Genomic DNA, 4,690 nt, shown 5'->3' on the forward strand with positions numbered 1-4,690 from the left:
AGTCCCACATGGCGAGGAGCGGCCGCGGCGCGGCTCCGGGGCCGGGCGCAGGTGCAGCGGCCGGAGCGGTGGGCAGCGCTGCGGGAGCAGCAGCGGGAGCGGCAGGAAGAGCAGCAGCCGGCTTCACGTTGTCCACTCGCATGTGGGGAGCGCGGGCAGAAGCGGCAAAGTTTCCTGCGCAGCCCGGACTCGCAGCTCCGTCACCGCCGCGCAGGGCCGGGGGCAGCTCCGGCGGGTCCCGGGCGCGCAGCCGGCCTGCGGGCGGAAAACAAAAGGGAAAGGAAGGACACGTGCGGCCCGCCGGGAGGGAGGGAACCAGGGAGGGAGGGAGAGAGAGGCGGAGGGCGCAAATAAGAGCGTAACCTGGCGCTTATTTTCACTTTCAGCCCGGGCGCTGCTGGGAGTCGTAGTCCCGGCGGAGGAGGAGGAAGAGGGAGGAGGCGGACACAGCGCCCGGGGCCGGGCTGTCAGCCTTGCTCCCGGCCAGGATCATTCCATTGCTTCTTAGCCTAAAACCAGCACCGGGGGGTGGCTGGTGAAAAACAGCATTAACCCTGTAGTGCGCGCTCGCAGCCCACAAAGCCAGATGTATCCTGGGCTGGATCCAGAGCAGCGTGGGCAGCAGGGCAAGCCGGAGGGGGGACTGTCTCCTCCTCCATTCCCCTCCGCTGAAATCCCACCTGCAATATTGTGGCCAGCTCTGGTGCCCCCAGCACAAGGAGAACACGGAACCGTTGGAGCAAGTCCAGAGGAGGCCACGAAGTTGATAATGGGACTGGGGCACCTCCCCTACAAAGTCTGGGCTGCTCAGCCTGGAGAAGAGAAGGCTGCATGGAAACAAACCTCCAGTATCTGAAGGAGACCTAACAGGAAGCAGAAAAGGGACTCGGAACTGTATCGATGGGACAAGAAATAACAGGTTCAAACTCACAGGGTGGAAATTTAGGTCAGCTATTAGGAAGAAATTCTCCACTGTGAGAATGGTGAGACGCTGGAGCAGGCTGCCCAGAGAAGCTGTGAATGCCCCATCCCTGGAAGTGTTCAGGCCAGGTTGGATAAGGCCTTGGGCATCCTGGTCTAGCGGGAGGTATCCCTGCACAGGGAAGTGGAGCTGGGACTAGATGATCTTTAAGGTCCATTCCAACCCCTTCATGTTCTATGATTTTGTATGAAATCTAATCCACAGTATGTGGGGTATGTGCATTTAGTTAGGCTTTGTTTGGCTTGGGGTTTCCCCCCAACAGATTAGATTTTTGAGATTATTTTTTAACTCCAAACACTTGCAGGAAGGAAGATGAAAATAAAACAGAGATAGTAAAAGAGGGCTTGATTGAAAATGAGATTTTAAAAAGCCACAGCCATTCAATACTTTTAATGTATTACTTTTCTTGTATGCCACTCCTAGTTGTAAGAAGCCCAAACATTCATATCACAATTGCATGATTAAATTTTGCTTGGCATTGTAAACGGGATTTGAAAGGTTTTGATGCACAAAACATGACAAAGAAAGGATGCTCTTCAAACTTGTAAGGCAGCTTGAATGGAAACCCTGATTTTTACTTTCAGCTGACAGTAGTAAGCCTAGGGAGGGTGTTGACTTGAGATCCCTAGGTAATAATAATAAGTAACTTATTAAATAAACACAAGTTACAAGGCAGCCTAATTCTAGTGCTCCAGCAGCATCACACCATCTTTCCTAACAGAAGCTCAGGTTTGCCAGAAAACAAGGAACAAGAAACAAATGCCAGTTCCTGATATCTCTGTATCTGTAGACAAGGAGAATAGAAAGTGAAAGAAGTGAAAGCAAAGCTCTACCCGCAGCCAAGCCTCCAAGACAGAGTGAGGCAGCACAGACATGGATGTTTCAGGCAAGGAAGGGGATAAAAATACCAGCAAGGGGCTGGAGGGAAAGCTCCAGCTTCTCCCCAGAAGATGGGAAACATCATCCAGAAAGACTGAACTATAAACAGTTGATGCCACTGACTCAGCTACCACATTCACTCAAGGAACTCGGGGCAGCAGAGTCCTGCACGTGAGAACTGCTTCTTCTGTAGATAAAAGTAATTTGGATGCTTTTGAAACCTATCAAACTGGTGTCCAGTTACAGACTTTCTTAGGAATATCCAATTTTTTTACTCACTCAATTTATCATGTTTAGAGGCAGTACTATGCTCTAATATTTAACAAATCTATCTTCTCATATATTTCAGCCTTTTGTCATTGTGATTCTATGGGCTGGTGAGGGGAAGGGCAAATGCCTTTCATCACATCTGTTAGGCTAAAGAATGCCTATACATACCAGGCCATTCAGTATGTGACAGGATGTAAATGTGGTTCTGATAAGTGAATACACAGAAAATTAGAGCATTAAAGTTGTCTAGTTATCAGTGTTCTAAAATCCTGCTCTTCCTGCAATCAGCCCCTGAGGCTGATGAAGTGATGATGACCCACAGAGCTTTTTCCAAGTACTGCTATACAAGAATCACTCAATTTCTAAAGAGGTTTAGTTCTCAACGAAGGAATCTACTCTGTACACATATTTACAAAGGCTCAAGGAGAAATACACCCACCCAAAGGCACCTGAAACACCTCAGCATTAAAATAAATGCTCCATCAAGATAAGAATGACCAAATTATAACTCAAGAGTCATTACAGATGTTGTAACTAGAGTTCCTGCAGATGCTCTAATTAGAGTTAATACAGATGTTCTAATTAGCCGGCAACTCTATTAACACTTTCGACCAGCACTTACACCACGTGCATCAGCTCCAGCCACGAGTTTCTCCTCTCGCTGCCCCTACCCTGAATCAGCCCAGGAAGCTGACTCAAGCTGAAAACATTTTTTCGGGGGGGGGGGGGAAATAAAAAATCTAACTTTATCTTTAAAACAAGATTGCTTTTGTGATCCAGGTCAGGGCCTGCCTGTGCTACACCTGGGCCAGCAACCTTGGGCAGAGCAGCCCGGCGTTCCCCGCCTCGCGCGCCCTTTCCCGGTTCGCCACGCGCCTTCTCCCACCCGCGGCTCGGCGGGCCAGGCCGGGGACGGACACCCGGGCAGGGCCGGACCCCCGGCCTCCCGGAGCCGCGGCCGCTGCCCTGCCAGCCCCCCCGGCACCGCCGCCGCCGGGGCCGCGCTCCCACTGCCGCCGGCCCATGGCACTTACCGGCCCCCTCCTCCTATTCTCCTCCCTACGCGCGACGCTGGCAGTGGCGGCAACGCCTCGCGCTCCTCGCCCCGCCGCGGCCCCGGCACTTCAATCTCCCGCGGCGGCCGCTCCGCCCGCTTCGCTCCCGGTGATGCGCCCGCTGCCAGCCCCGTCCCGTCCCGCCCTCCCGCCGCGCCGATCCCCCCCCGGCCGCCGTTGGTTTGTCCCGCCGGCCACACCTGCGGCTCGCACCATTCGCCGTGCGGGGGGGCGCCGGAGGGGGGAAAGAGGCGGGCGGGGAGCGGGCCCGGGCGCCAGGGCGGCGAGCGGGGTGTAGTGCCGGGATGCTGCGCTGGGATCCGGCCCTGGTCGGCTTGGAGGAGCCGGATGGTGCCGAGGCGAGCGGCAGTCGCCACTTGCCGGGCTCACCCTCAAGGCCCGCAGTGGTACAGCCGAGGAACCTTTCCTTCCCCTCACCCAGCAGGTCCCAGCGAGGGGCGGGAATTGCCATGTGCTGCGTCTGAGGGCAGCGGTGCGGCCCGGCCGGAGCGCCCCGCTCCACCTGAGGGGAGCGACGTGAAACGTTTCTAAGCGTGTTCCTGACGGGCCAATGCTTTCCTTAGTGAGGTAGCGGCCCTTACAATAGGTGTGGGGTAGGACAGGGGACACCCCGCGCCACGCTGGCCGCAGGGATCACCCCACAGCCAGAGAGAACGGAGGGGACGCCCCACAGCCACACGGGTTTGGAAGGGACGCCCTACAGCCACACAGATTGAAGGGGAGATGCCAAGCCACACAGGTTGGAGGGATCTCGCCACACCAAAAAGACTGGGGGGGACACCCCTCAGCCACACTGGTTGCGGAGATCAAGCCACAGCCACACAGATTGGAGGGATCACCCTACGGCCACACAGGTTGGGAGGATCACCCCACGGCCACGCAGTTTTGGGGGGTCACCCCTCAGCCACGCAGGTTGGAGGGCACATCCCCCAGCTGGCTGTGCTGCCAGAAGGAGAAGCTGCTGAGCTGTGCCCTCCGTACGTGCGTGCTACAAAGAGTGTGTTCTCCTATCCCATTGCTCTTCCTTGGAAATGCTCTAGCAGACATGAAGAAATATGTGAAATGCTTGTAAAGAAATAGTGGGAAGGTTGTGAGAAGAGTAAGCAAGTGTGTAGCAAATTCAAATTCGATTTTTTTTTTTCCCCTTGACTAAAAAGCTTATTCAGGCTGGGAACTCAAAAGCAACGTGGCCAGCAGGGCAAGGGAGAGAATTCTGCCCCTCTGCTCGGTGAGAACCCACCTGCAGTGCTGCACCAGCTCGGGGTCCCCAGCATTAAAAGGGTGTGGGACTGTTGGAGCAAGTCCAGGGGAGGACCATGGACAAGCTCAGAGGATTGGAGCACCTCTCATATCAAGACAGGCTCAGAGGATTGAGTTTTTCAGCCTGGAGAAGGTTCTGGGGAGACCTTACCTGCCGCCATTCAGTACCTAAAAGGGGCTACAAGAGAGCTGCACAGGGATTTTTTTTTTACAGGGGCCTGTA

Source organism: Ammospiza caudacuta, chromosome 4 (assembly GCF_027887145.1).
Source record: "Ammospiza caudacuta isolate bAmmCau1 chromosome 4, bAmmCau1.pri, whole genome shotgun sequence".
NCBI classification, from domain to species: Eukaryota; Metazoa; Chordata; class Aves; order Passeriformes; family Passerellidae; genus Ammospiza; species Ammospiza caudacuta.